This window comes from Otolemur garnettii, unplaced genomic scaffold, assembly GCF_000181295.1.
Source record: "Otolemur garnettii isolate 467f Iridium unplaced genomic scaffold, OtoGar3 scaffold00015, whole genome shotgun sequence".
Lineage (NCBI taxonomy): Eukaryota > Metazoa > Chordata > Mammalia > Primates > Galagidae > Otolemur > Otolemur garnettii.
Window position 1 is genome coordinate 7,116,701 of NW_003852410.1, and position 15,492 is coordinate 7,132,192.

Sequence of the window (15,492 nt, forward strand, 5' to 3'; positions counted from 1 at the left end):
TTGTGTTGATGTGCTGTTTGATTTGGTTTGTTAGTATTTTGTTAAGGATTTTTGCATCCGTGTTCATCAGAGATATTAGTCTCTAGTTTTCTTTTCTTGTTATGCTCTTACCAAGCTTTGGTATGAAGGTGATAGTGGCTTTGTTAGAATGAATTAGAAGGATTCAATCTTTCTTGATAATTTGGGACAGTTTCAGTATGATTGGCACTTTTTTTTTTTTCTGGTACATCTGGTAGAATTTGCCCATGAATCCATCTGGTCTTGTGTTTTTTGTGGGATGGGGCAGTTATTACTGATTCAATCTTGCTGTTGTTAGTGTTATATTCTGGAATTCTGTTTCTTCCTATTTTAATCTTGGGAGGTTGCATCTTTTTAGGAATTCATTCATATCATGGAGGTTTTCTAGTTTGTGAGCATATAGTGTTTCACAATAGTCTCTAATGATTTTTCATATTTCTGTGGTAGTAGTTATAAATTCTCTTTTTCATTTCTGATTGTGCTTATTAGGATAATCTCTATTCTTCATTAGTCTAGCTAGTAGTTGTTAATTTTGTTTATCAATTTTTTTAAGAACCAACTTTTGGTCTTGTTTATCCTTTGTGACTTTTTTTGCTCTCTATTTCATTTAGTTCTCCTATGATCTTTGTTATTTCTTTTCTTCTGCTAACTCTGGATTTACTTTGTTCTTGTTTTTCTAGTTTCCTGAGATATGATGTTAGACTGTTAATTTGTGATTTTTTACTTTTTTCGATGTAGGCATTTATGCCATAAACTTCCCTCATAGTACTGATTTTTACGTATCCCATAGATTTTGTTAGGCTGTGTTTTTATTGTCACTTATTTTAAAAAAATTTAAAAATTTATCTTTATTTCTTTGTCACAGTGGTTGTTCAGGACCGTGTTGTTTAATTTGCATCTGTTTGTATGGTTTCTAGAGGAGTTCTTCATATTGATTTCTAGCTTTGTTCCATTGTTGTCTGAGAAGATGAACTTGATATGATTTTGATTTTTAAATATTCAGTAAGACTTATTTTGAGGCCTGAAATATAGTCTATCTTAGAGAATATCCCATATGCTGATGAAAAGAATCTGTATTCTGTAGTTGTTTGGTGGAATCCTTTGTAAACATCTGTTAAGTCCATTTGGTCTAAAGTCCAATTTAAAGCCCCTGTGCCTTTGTTGATTTTCTGTCTTAATGATCTGTTTAGTGCTGTGAGTGGGATATTAAAGTTCCTTGCTGTAATTATATTGCTGTCTATCTCTTTCTTTAGCTCTAGTAATACTTATTTTGTGAATATGAGTGCTCTTGTGTTTGGTACAGATATATTTAGGATCCTTACATCCTGTTGCTGAATTTATCCTTTGATGTAATTGACTTAAAGTCTGTTTTATCTGATGTAAGTATAGCTACTCTCTCTTTATCATGGGGTATTTTTTTCCATCCCTTTACTCTTTCTGTGTGTGTCTTTATGGGTAAAGCGAGTTTCTTATACACAGCATACTTATAGTTGAATCATGCTTTTAAAATCTATTCTGCCAGTCTATATCTTTTAAGTGGAGCATTTACTCCATGTTCAAGGTTAATATTGATATGTGAAGTGTTATTATATAGTTAGTGATTTTGAGTTGTTTTTATAATTTGTCTCTTTCACTGTCTTTTTGTCATGGTAGTTTACTGAACTTCTTCATGTTGCCATTTCTTTTCTTTTTCTTCTTTGTGTGATTGTTTTATAAAAGCTGTGCATTTAATATTTTTGGTGTTTTCATGATGGCAAATATTGACCTTTTGTTTCTGTGTTTAGGACTCCTTTGAGCATTTCTTGCAGGACCCATCTAGTGGTGATGAATTCTCTTTTTTTTTTTGAGACAGAGCCTCAAGCTATCCCCCTGGGTAGAGTGCCGTGGCATCATGGCTCACAGCAACCTCCAACTCCTGGGCTCAAGCGAGTCTCCTGCCTCCGCCTCCCAAGTAGCTGGGACTACAGGCACCCGCCACAATGCCCAGCCATTTTTTTTTGGTTGCAGCCATCATTGTTGTTTGGCAGGCCGGGGCTGGGGATTCGAACCCGCCACTTTAGGTGTATGTGGCTGGCGCCTTAGCTGCTTGAGCCACAGGTGCCGAGCCGTGATGAATTCTCTTAACAGTGGCTTGTGTGGGAAAGACTTTATTTCTCCTTTAATTATGAAGGAGAGTCTGACAGGATATACAATTATTGCCTGGCAGTTTTTTCTTCCAGCACTTTGAAAATGCTGTACCATTCTCTTCTAACATGTAGAGATTCTTCTGAGTGGTGCACTGTTAGTCTTATGGAGTTTACTTTATTGGTGTCTAGATGTCTTCAGAATGGGGAAAGATGTTTGCATGCTACAAATATAACAAAGGGTTGATAAGTACAATCTACAGAGAACTCAAATTAATCAACAAAAGAAAAAAACAACAAATAATCCCATATACTACTGGGCAAGAGACATGAAAAGAAGCCTCTCTGAAGAAGATAGACAAATGGCCAACAAATACATGAAAAAATGCTCATCATCCCTAATCATCAGAGAAATGCAAATCAAAACTACCCTGAGACATCACCTAACCCCAGTGAGAACCCCCATGTTACAAAGTCTCAAAGCTTCAGATGCTGGCATAGATGTGGCAAGAAGGGCACACTTTTACCCTATTGATGGGACTGCAAGCTAATACAGTCTCTTAGGAAAGAAGTATGGAGGATCCTCAAAGAACTCATGTATACTGGGCACAATGTTAAGGTTACATGACATGCCTTCTGATTGTAGGACACAACTATGACAGGGATCTCATAGAACAAATGCAAACAATATAAACTAATCACTTGTACCCTCATGTTAATCTGAAATTTTTTTAGAAAAGAAATATATTGTACAACAGTTACATGAATAAAGGCTAGAAGTCTAAGATCAAGACGTGTGCCCAGCCATGTTCCTTCTGAAGGCAGCTATAGAAGGATCTGTCCAGGCCTCTCTCTTAGTTTCTGGTGGTAGCATTAACTTTAGTCTTCAAATAGAATTCTCCTTGTGTGTGTGTCTGTCTCTGTGTTCAAATTTCCCCTTTTAAACAGGAGACAGTCATGTTGGATTAGGGATAATGTAAATAGGCATTAGATCCTAATGATTTCATCTTAACTTGATCATCTACAAAGACCCTATTTTCATTTACATCCTTAGTTTGTGGGAGTTAGGACTTTAACATCTTTGGTGGCAGGGGACATAATTCAATTGTTAATAGATTGTTAAAGTGCAAAAGTAGGAAATGGGACTCTGGGAAGGGAGAAAAGCATGTGCTTTAGAACAGGAAGGAAGAAAACTACACAGAAAAGCCTAGATCATGAAAAATATCACATTCCCTTTGAAGTATATCTTGTGTGCAGATGATAAAAGCTATAGAAAGACCATTCTAGTATCAGTGTGAAGAACAGATGTATAGAAACTATACTACAGACAGGGAGAATATTTGTGAGGTTACTATAGCTACAATTCAGGAAAGGGATGATGGAAATGATGGAAAGGGTTGATTTCACTATAGGAGAGAGAAGACATAAGAAAAAAAGAAAAAGTAATTAACATATGTTGGTTGCCTAATATAGGCTACTCGGCTGCAAATTACCTCATTTAGTTGTTATAGTAATCTTAAGCTGTTAAGTACTGTTACTTTCATTTTTACAAGTAAACTAATTTTGACCCTCAAAGACTTGTCTAAAAAATAAAAAATAAATAAAATCGGTGGAAAATATTTATACATAGTTCATGGATGAGAGAAAATAATTAGAAGAAATATCAGTTAGAAAGATTCAGAACTATGTGTTAAGTAAACTTTGGGGGGGGAAGCAAAGAGGAGGGGAGAATAAATATATGCATTTACATAAAGAAAAGTGGAAAAATTTATAAAAAACTAATAAAGTTATTACCTGGATGATAGCGTATAAGGAATAGAGAAGGAAGAAAAGTAGGAACAGAAGGGGGAATGAGACTCCTTAAAATATATTTTTTATATTCTTTTGAAATTTTATCTATTTGAACACACTTCCTCTTCAAAAAACAATATAAAACATTTATAAAGAGAGAACACATCAGTAGAAGAGCAAAGACAAGCCAGCATGCAGAAGATTATGTAGGTACTTAGAAGCTAGCTTTAATCATTTAATAAAAACCCACAACCTTTATTTTGTTTACGTAACTTGCCCAATTTGTCATAATCGTTATTCATTTTATTGAATGTTCTTTATAGTAAAGAGAAAACATCTTTAAAGACTCTGTGTGGGTTAAAAAGACAGCTAAATCCAGTAACAATGTAGAAAAATTAGAATCAGTAATCCCTATTATCATTTTGTTAAACTGCTAATCTCCATGAAACATTAAGTCCATGTACTTACCTAGTCACATAAAGAATAACACAAATGAATGTAGGGAGGTAAGCTTTATTGCAGTAAAATATAAGAATTTAAAATTTTGTTTTTTATAGTACAGAAATGTGCAAGGGGAAAGAAGTGTGCAGTTAACGTTCCTATTTAATTTCTATACTTAGAATAAAAAAATCAATTCACACAAAATTTCTACAATTTCTCTGCTCCCCAATTTTTGCCTTGTCAGAGCAAAGAGTGATGCCAAGAGTGGTAAAAATCCTTATGGCAACATAAATGGATCTTAGGACCACAGTTATTACAATTTCAACCCTTTTATACTAAATGGCACTTTCAATGAAAATAATGGTAACCATACAAGAGTGGAAAGTAGGAGAACTGTTGTTCAGTCAATTCTTATTTGGAAAAAGATTTTCAAAGAAAATCTTATTTTGAAGCTTAACGGTAATAAAACACTTCTCTTAAAATAAGGTATTTGGTTTTTGTCCTACATCAATCATATACTCCTTTCTCCCATGACTGCCTTTGGAGACTTAATATCCTCAAACATACTACTGAACAAGAACTCCAAAAATGTCTTCATTGATTGGATATTCTGCCCAGTGAAAAATTATTATTTTATTGGGAATGGCTGTCAGAGCTATTTTTATTGCTTTCCGAAAGGCTCAATCTGTAATTATGTACTATACTTCTCTACCCTGAGAACAAAATGAATTAGATGACTGCCTCTCTTTTCCAGATTGCATATTATCCCATTTTAGGAGCTCAAACTGTGGACCTGAATGGAATTGATGTATTTGGTGCCTTTCCCTTGAGAATCTTTAGATTCTCAGAGAAAAAGCTAAGGAAAGAAGGCTTGCAAATCTACTTCAAATATGTGTCTTTTAGTTTAAATCTCTTCAGGAAAACCTCGCCCACATTCAACTTCTGGAAGCAACAATAAACCATATAAAAGCTTGTGGAAAGGAATTTTCAAATGCCTATTTACATTAAAGACATAAATACTATCTCCTCCTCCTTCTATTCTTTTTATTTGTTTTTTTGAGACAGAGTCTCATTATGTTGCCCTTGGTAGAGTGCCATGTTGTCATAGCTCACAGCAACCTCAAACTCTTGGGCTTAAGTGAGTCTCTTGCCTCAGCCTTCCAAGTAGCTGGGACTACAGGCACCTGCCACAATGCCTGGCTACTTTTTTTTGGACTGCAGTTGTCATTGTTGTTGTTTAGCTGGCCCAGGCTGGGTTTGAATTGCCAACCTTGGTGTATGTGGCTAGTGTAGTAACTACTGTGCTATGGGTGCCAAGCTCCTTCTATTCTTATCAAAAAAGAAGCATGAGTTCAACTAGAACTGTTGACTATATAGGATAAACTGAGGGGTATTTAATGTTAGCATGCCTCCAAATACCTTCTCCAATCTATATGAAATTTTAATATTTACTCTTTCTTAGTTTAAGCTTTGTTTCTCTAGAAACCTTTTGTTAAAATTCAAATAAAGGAAATCGTAATAAAATATCCTAACTAATATCTTTGGGAGGATCGTTTCATTGGTTTCTTTCCCAACATAAAAGAAAAAATGGCTAACAGTATTCATTTTATTAAAGGGAAAAGCATAAGATAAATTTAAGTATTAGGCAACAAAATAGGAAAGTGCTACATGTTACTCACCAGAAAGGAGTTGGCTTAGTCCATTCAGGCAGCTGTAACAAAATATGGACAGGATGGCTTATGAATAACAAAAATTAATTTCTCAGAGTTTTCGAGACTAGAAAGTCCAAGATCAAGTTACCAGCAAATTCAATGTCTGGTGATAGTTCACTTGGTTGCTCAAAAAGTATCTATTTTTAAAAAAAATTATTTCAGATTAATATGGGGGTACACACAATTAGCTTACAATGTTTGCATGTGTGAGGTAAGATCCCTGTTGTAATTGTGTCCTGCAACCAGGAGGTATGCCATATACCCTTACACTGTGCCCATTACGTGGGAACACACTGATCCCCCTCCCTCCTCCTTTGCCCACCTTCCTCCACCTCTCTCCCCACAACTTAAATCACATTAAAATTTTCTCTTGTGTAGGCATAAATTAGTTTGTCCACTGGCTTCATATTAGTAATGCGTACTAATGAGTAATGAGTACATTGGATGCTTTTCCATTCTTGTGATACTTTACTACAGAGAATGTTCTCCAACTCTATTGAATTTAATACAAAAGATGTAAAGTCTCCATATTTTTATGGCTGAATAGTATTCCAGGGCACACATATACCGCAGTTTATTAATCCATTCATGGATTGATAAGTAACTGGATTATTTCCACATCTTGGTGATTATAAATTCAGCTATAATAAACTATCTGGTACAACTGTTCCTATGATAAAATTATTTCTTTTCATCTGAGTAGATGTCTAATAATGAGATTGAGGGATAGTATGGAATGTCTCTTTATTTTGAGTTCTTTGAGGATCCTCCATACTTCTTTCCTAAGAGACTGTATTAGCTTGCTGTCCCACCAATAGGGTAAAACTGTGCCCTTCTTGCCACATCTATGCCAGCATCTGAAGCTTTGGGACTTTGTAACATGGAGGTTCTCACTGGGGTTAGGTGATGTCTCAGGGTGGTTTTGATTTGCATTTCTCTGATGATTAGGGATGATGAGCATTTTTTCATGTATTTGTTGGCCATTTGTCTATCTTCTTCAGAGAGGCTTCTTTTCATGTCTCTTGCCCAGTGGTAGATGGGATTGTTTGCTGTTTTTTTTTCTTTTGTTGATTAATTTGAGTTCTCTGTAGATTGTACTTATCAACCCTTTGTTATATTTATAGCATGCAAACATCTTTCCCCATTCTGAAGGATGTCCATTTGCTTTAATTGTTGTGTCCTTAGCTGTGCAGAAGCTTTTCAGCTTAATTAAGTCCATTTATTTATTTTTTTGTTGTTGTTGTGATTGCTAATGAAATCTTCATAAGATTGTTCCCCAGGCTGACATCATGAAGAGTTTTACTCATGCTTCTAGGATTTATTTTGTTTCAAGTCTTGAACTTAAATTTTTTATCCAAATTGAGTGAATTTTTGTAAGTGATGAAAGGTGGGGTTCCAGTTTTAGTCTTTAACATGTGGATATCCAGTTCTCCCAGCTCTATTTATTGTATAGGGAATCTTTTTCTCAGTGTATGCCTTTGTTTGGTTTATTGAAGATCAGATGGTGATAAGAGGCTGGTTTTATCTCTTGGTTTTCTATTCTGTTCCATATGTCTATGTCGCTATTTGGGGGCCAGTTCCATGCTGTTGTGGTCACTGTGGACTGATAATATAATCTGAAATCTGGCGGAGTGATGCCTCTGGTTTACTAAGAATTGCCTTGGCTATATGGGGTTCTTTTCTGATTCCTTACAAAAAGAAATATTATTTTTTCCATTTTTCCAAAGTATGATGGTGGTATTTTAATGGAGATTGCATTGAATCTGTAGATTGCTTTGGGTAGTATAGACATTTTAACAATGTTGATTCTTCCCAGCCAAGAGCGTGGTATATTCTTCATTTGTTAATGCCTTCTGCTATTTCTTTTCTTAGGGTTTCATAATTGTCTTTGAAAAGATCCTTAACCTCTTTTGTTAGGTATATTCCTAGGTATTTCATTATCTTTGAAGTTACCTTGAAGGGTATTGTGTCCTTGATTTGTTTCTCAATTTGACAGTTTGTGGTGCATACAAAGAATTTGTGGACAGGAATTTTATACCCTGAGACGTTATTATAGTTCTTGGTCACTTCCAAGAGTCTTGTGTTTGAGTCTCTGAGATTTTTTGAGTATAAGATCATATCATTAGTAAAGAGTGAGTTTGACCTTCTCTATCCCCATTAGGATGCCCTTTATATCCTCCTCTTACCTGACTGCATTGGCTAGAACTCCCAGAACTATGTGGAATAGTGGCGACAATAGAGGACATCCTTATCTTTTTCTAATTTTAAGTGGAAAAGCTTTCAGTGTTACTCCATTCAGTATATTTGCTGTGGGTTTGTCATAGATGGCTTCTCTCAGTTTAAGAAATGTGGTATTTACACCTCTTTAGTTCAGAGAATAATTATAAGAAGGACTCTATCTAACAAATGCAAATATTATATCTAGTTGTTTGTTTTCTCACATTAACCTGAAATTAAAAAAAAAATAGATGATCAAAAAAAGGAAATGTGCCAACTATTCCTGTTTTCTTAAGTGTTCTTGTTAGAAAAGAAGGCTAAATTTTGTTCAGTGCTTCTTTTGAATCTTCAGAGGATCATATGAACTTTGTTTTATTTCTATTTATGTGGTGAATTACATTTATGGATTTGCATATGTTAAACCAATTTTGCATCCTGGGATAAAGCCTATTTGATAATGATGTATAATTTTTTTTAATGTGTAGCTATATTTTACTGAGTATTTTTGCATCAATATTTACTAGTGAAATTGGTCTATAGGTCTTTTTAGTTGGGTCTTTCCTGATTTTAGTAATCAAGGAGATGTTTGCTTCATAGAACATGTTAGGAAGATTCCTTCCTTCTCAATGTTTTGGAATAGGTTCTTCAGTATAAGTACAAGCTCCTTTTTGAAGGTTTGATAGAATTCCAATGTGAAGTCATTATTTTATGGCTTTGTTGTTGTTGTTGGGAGCTTTTTTCTTGTTTCTTAAATTCTGATGCTTGATGTTGGTCTGTTTAGGAGATAAGTGTCTTCCTGGCTAAGTCTAGGGAGGTTGTGTAATTCCAGGTATTAGTCCATTTCCCCCACATATCAGTCTGGGCATAGACTTTTGTAGTAGTCAGAAATAATCTTTTGTATGTCTGTGATATCAGTTACTTCCCCTGCTTCATTTTTTATTGAGGTTATTAAAGATTTTACTTTTCTGTTTTTATTAATCTGACCAAAGGTTTATCAATTTTGTTTATTTTTTCAAAGAACCAACTTTTTGTTTCCTTAATTTTCTGAAAGATTCTTTTGTCTTTAATTTAGTTTATTTTCTTCTGCTACATTTGGGATTGGATTGCTTTTCCTTTTCCATTTCATTAAGGTGATTCATTATGTTGTTGATGTGCACTGTCTCCGTTTTGCAGATGTGGGCATCTAATGTGTTAAATTTCCCTCTTAGGAGTGCTTTTGCATTATCCTATAGGTTTTGGCAGCTTGTGGCTTCATTGTCATTATGTTTGAGGAATCTAATAATTTTCTTCTTTATCTCCTCCTTCACCCACTGTCAGTCAGCATAAGGTTGTTCAGTTTCCATGACTGTGGGGATGAAAGTTTTTGTTGGAGTTGAGTTTTTCCTTTATTTTCTTGTACTCTGAAAAGAAACAAAGTATCATATCAGTTCTTTTAATTTTGTTGAGGTTTGATTTGTGTCCTAGGATATGATCAATCTTGGAATGTGATCCAGGGGCTGACAAGGTGAACATATACTCATTAGTTTTGGGATAGTATGTTCTGGGTATGTCTATTAAGTGCAGTTGTTCTGGGGTCAAGTTTAAGTCCTTTGTTTTTGTTTAGTTTCTGTTTAGAGTATCTGTCCATTTGTGTCAGAGGTGTGTGAACATCTCCCACTATTATGGTGTTGTATGATACAATATTGTTCAGACAAGTATGGTTCAGTTCATAAACTGAGAGCATTTAAGTTGGGTGTATATATACATTTAGAATTGAAATATCTTCTTGTTGTACTGACCAGTATGAAGTGATCTTCTTTGTCCTTCTTAACTTTAGTTGCTTTAAGTCTACTTGTGTCTGAAAATAAGATTGCAGCCCCTTCTCTTTTCTGATTCCTGTTTATGTGAAATATTGTTTTCCAACCCTTCAGCCTGAGTATTGTTTTCTCTTTCAAGGTTAGATGTGTCATCTGGAGATGGTATATAGAAGGCTTGTTCTTCTTCATCCAATAAGTCAGCCTATGCCTCTTCAGTGGGTAACTCAAACCGTATAGTTATTGATAGAACTGATAAATGTGTTAGAGTTCTATTCATCTTATTATTATTATTTTTTTGGCCAGGGCTGGGTTCGAACCCACCACCTCTGATGTACAGGGCTGGCGCCCTACTTTGAGCCACAGGCGCTGCCCCCATTCATATTATTTTTTGAAGGCCCAATGCTTAGTTTTATCCCTTGCACCATTGGGGAAACTGTCTTTTGTCCTTTAGTTTCTGGGTATCTGCTTTGCTGGTGGTCCATTGTGATGGTCCGTGTAGACAATGTGTCTGAGTATTTTCTGCAGAGCTGGTCTTATAGTGAATATACTCAGTGTTTGCATGTTAATAAAAGATTTGATTTTTTTCATTGAATTTGAAGCTTAGTTCAGTAGGATGCAGAATCCTGGGCTAAAAATTGTTTTGTTTAAGAAAGTTAAAGGTAGATAGATGACTACCCTCTTGTGGGTTAAAACATTTTAGCTGAAAATTGTGCTGTTGTTCTGATGGCTCTGCCCCTATAGATGAATTCCTGCTTACTCCTGGCTGCTTCCATAATTTTGTCTTTCATTTTCACCTTGGCTGTTTCATTAAAATGTGTTGAGGAGTTGCTCTGTTTTTGTTTAGATGAATTGGGGTTCAATGTCCATCTAAAAGGAGTGTGTCAGAATCTTTGGTGATGCTTGGGAAATTTTAATTTATGACATCTGAGAATGCTTTCATTCTTTGGGTCATTCTTCCCCTTCAGGGACACCTGTAAGTCATATCTTTGAACACTTGATGAAGTCTAATGATTTTCTAAGTGATTGCTCTGCTTTTACTCTCTCATATTCTGCTTATTTAAATGTCTGTTTTAGCTTAAGAGCCTTATCCTCTAGCTCTGACATGCTTTCTTCTCCATGGTCTAATCTGTTATTGATACTTTCTATTGCACTTTTAGGCTTCTTGAGAGACTGGTTCAGTTTTTAAGCTCCAGTATATCCTTTCTAATTTCCCCATGTCTTTCATTCATTTCTTACATCAATTTCTGGATTTCCTTCTGTTCATTTTTTCTCTTTCCCTTCAATTTCCTTCATTATTTTTGCCATCCATACTCTAAAGTCCCTTCCTGCCATTTTCATGATTTCTTCAGATGTCTTTTCGCCTGTGGTAGCTGTCTCATGATCCCTTGGGGGTGGGGAGGGTTGATCTGTTCTGTTCTTTCATATTACCAGAATTTTTTTGTTGGTTCCTCCTCATGTGTGTTTTCTTCTTCTTTGCTTTTTTCCTTTAGTTGTTTTCCTTTTGCTTCTTCTTTTTTTAAAAATTTCTTTGTCTTTGTGTTTGAGTCTTGGGATAGCCTTTTGGTACATGGACAAAAGGAAGAGAAGAGTAAAGAGTGATAAGGGGCAGAAGAAAGAAAAAGAAAAGGGATGAAAGAAGAAAATAAAGAAAGGGGAGAAGAACTAAAAGAGAAAGACAGGAGTAATATAATGTTTGGCACAGTGCATTGACCTGCACCTGCAATTCTAGGACTCAGGTGGGCCAAGTTGGGTGGGTTCTCTGACAAAGGGGCTTGCATGGGGGTGTGGGAATTGCCCAACTCACCCCCAGGCTGCTGGAGCCCAGCAGGTATGCAAAAGGTGGCTACATACTCAGATCCTCTGGGCTATTCCTCCCTGGTGGCCCTCCCACAATGGTAATGTCCTGCCAGCAGCTGAGCTATCCTCGAGTTGTATCTTGCCTGGTAGTTCAATTCTAGCCACTGAGCACTGTCCAAGCTGCTGATAGCTCAGGGCCTCCCAAGGCAGCTCCAGAAGCACTCAAGTCCAGAAAAACTGTAGGATGTGCCTTCCTTGTCTGTAGCCCTCTGCCAAAGGGCCAGCTAGCCTCTGTTTGCATGCAGGCACCTGCCTTCTGTGTTGGTCTTCCATTGCTCATGACCTCCTGCCAGGCTCTTGGAGTCCTCTGCTGTCATTGTGTTTCTGGAACAATGTTTCTGGGTGGGACAATGTAGCTAGAGGTGGCTGGAGTCTGATTTCCCTGATTTTACCTAGAACAATTGGTGTGGAGATGTTTTAGGTCCCCATCTTCTCCCCTCTTACAATAAATTTCTGTTGTGAAAGCCTCCCAGTTTGTGATAGTATTTTTAAGGCAGCCCAGGAAATGCATATACCAGCCCTTCCTATTTTCTTCTTGAATACCACTTTCTCTATAAAGCCTTCCTTACACATAAAGGGTTCCTGCTTCTCTGTTTTTTCTGTATTAGATTATCTTGCTTTATGAAAAATTTCAAATTAAGATAACTTTAAGTACCTCTAAACCATGAGCTGTTAGAGGAGAGGCATTGCATCGGTCCATAACATATAGTCTGGACCAAGTAAATCTAAGTCAAATGAATTGAGTAGGCTAAAACTTTTTTAAAACCCCAAGGTTTTCTTTGTAAGATCTTTGGTTCAATTAGTAATGCATTTCTAAAATGCCTCTTAGAATTGCTTTTTTAAAATTAAAATTTTAATTGATAAAAATTGTATATATTATGTACAACATGATGCTTTAAAATATGTATTCATTGTGGCATGGCTTAATAGAGCTTATTTATATATGCATTACCTTACATACTTATCATTTTTTATGGTGAGAACACTTAAAATTTGTTCTGTTAGTGATTTTCAAAATTGCAATTGTTCTTTATAGATGGATAGTGCCATCTCTTCTGTATACGTTGTTAGTACAGTTGAGTCACATCTTTAAAGAATACAGTGTTAAGGATTCTTTCTTTTCTTTTTCTTTTTTTTTTTTAAGGATTCTTTAATGTAAGTTTTAACCTTTCCAATTCTATGTCAGAAGATTTCCAACACTTTTTTTGGTTGTGTTTGTTCACCGAATATGCTGGAGAAAAAGTGTAGGCACATCTTTCCTTTTTTTTATTTTTAAGACAAAGTCTTCACTATGTTGCCCTTGGTAGAGTGCTGTGGTATCACAGCTCATAGCAACCTGAAACTGTTGAGTTTAAGCGATTCTCTTGCCTCAGCCTCCCAGTAGCAGGGACTACAGGTGCCCACCACGATGCCTGGTTATTTTTTGTTGCAGTTGTCATTGTTGTTTAGTGGGGCCAGGCCGGGTTTGAACCCGCCAGCCTTGGTGTATGTGGCTGGCACTGTAACCACTGGGCTATGAGTGCTGAGCCACAGGTACACCTTTCTTAAAGGAGAAATCTCATCACTCAGTTTGTGAGGGATGTGAAAGAGGGGAAGAGCATAATCTTCTGACACTGATGAAAAGCTAAATGGGAAGAAGCATTTTATAATGCAAAATGAAAACAGTCAACAAATGATTGCATGGTTTTCAGCACAAAAAGTGAATGAGAGAGGTGGAAGGAGAAAAACCATATTTTACCATGAGATATGCAAAAGGAAGCCTAGACTCAATCCTGGGGATTGCTTTAAGAAGTATCACTCTAAAAAAAATTATAAGCAAAAATAAACAAAAATACATCTCTGGCTCGGCGCCTATAGCTCAACCGGCTAAGGCGTCAGCCACGTACACCTAAGGAGGCGGGTTCGAATCCCCAGCCCGGACCCGCCAAACAACAATGACGGCTGCAACCAAAAAATAGCCGGGCGTTGTGGCGGGCGCCTGTGGTCCCAGCTACTTGGGAGGCGGAGGCAAGAGACTCGCTTGAGCCCAGGAGTTGGAGGTTGCTGTGAGCTGTAATGCCACGGCACTCTACCCAGGGGGACAGCTTGAGGCTCTGTCTCAAAAAAAAAAAAAATACATCTCTTATTTAATGTAACCTAAAATAGATTATAAAATCATCAGGTGAGTTCATATTTATGTTTTTCTCTTTTAAAACTGGAGGATAATTATAAATAATCCATCAACCTCTTTCATGCCCCAGATAAATAAGAGCTGAGGAGTATGAGAAAAATTGGATTGGAAGGGGTTTTAAAATATAGCAAAAATTAACTTGAAAAGTTCTTTAAAATATCTCAAAAAATATAGTACATGCTATTTTTTTGTATGGATAGCATCTGGTACACTAATTTTTATATATCCTAAAGTTGAGACTCTTAGGAAATAGGCTCCCTAAATAAAGCCAGAAGCTGGAAAGTAGCCCCATTTACAAAATTATCTTTTAGCCTGTAGAGGTGACATGTGTACCTTGTTTCATATTAATGAGTCTCAGAGTGTAAACACAAAATTGTTTGTTTTGTTTTGTTTTTTTTGCATTTATTGCCTCCAGCTCTGCTATGATGAACTTCCACCTCCCAGAGAGAATGCAGTCACAGCTCAATTGGATCACCTCAGTTCTTTTCTCATATAAATGGGATTATAGCATATAATTTTGATTCTGTACTTTTGTAGTTATGCATCAGTACACATAAATTTACTTCATTCTTCTTCATGGCCTTATAGTATTTTGTTGTATGGATGTGTCATAATTTAATTATTGGTGATCATGTAGTTTGTTTCTGTTCTTTTAGTTAGTAAGGACATATATATGCGCTCTTAAAGGGACTTGTCCTTTTTACATTTTACATTTTTTACATTATGAAATTGTGACTTGACAGAATAAAAAGATTAAAAGCATTTAGGTGATTTTCTTCACATACCTGGTTTTTAATGAGCTATTTTTAGGTTATCATGACTTTCTTATAGTACTTTAATATAATACTAATAAACTTAATCTGTCAAATGAAGTAGCTGATGAATCATTCAGTGTTAAGATAGAAATGTCTAACTTAGTTATGCAGCATTGAATTAAAGCAGTTATTCTCCAGCTATTTGTGATGAAAGAATCAGGTTTTGTTTCATTGAAAAAAATTTTTCCAACACTTTTCAGACCAAAACTTTTGTAAAATGCAGTCAAAACAAATTATCAGGAAAATAAAATTTTAAATGTATACAAAATACAAAGCCTAGATAATTAGTATACAGCAAAAGTTCTTAAAGTGTGGTCCAGTATCCTCAGTCATGCTTCAGATGTAAAAGAGGCCAAAAAGTTTGAGAACAGCTTATATAGAGAATTTACATTACATTTGTAAGTTTTTATTATTCCATCATCATAACTAAAGAAAATTTTATGAGTGAAATAGTATTTCCTTCCATAGTATACCCATGAAAAAATAACCATGTACATCAAGGTTTAATGTTTTTAATGCAATAAACTTCATTTTTTTTTTTTTTTTTTTTTT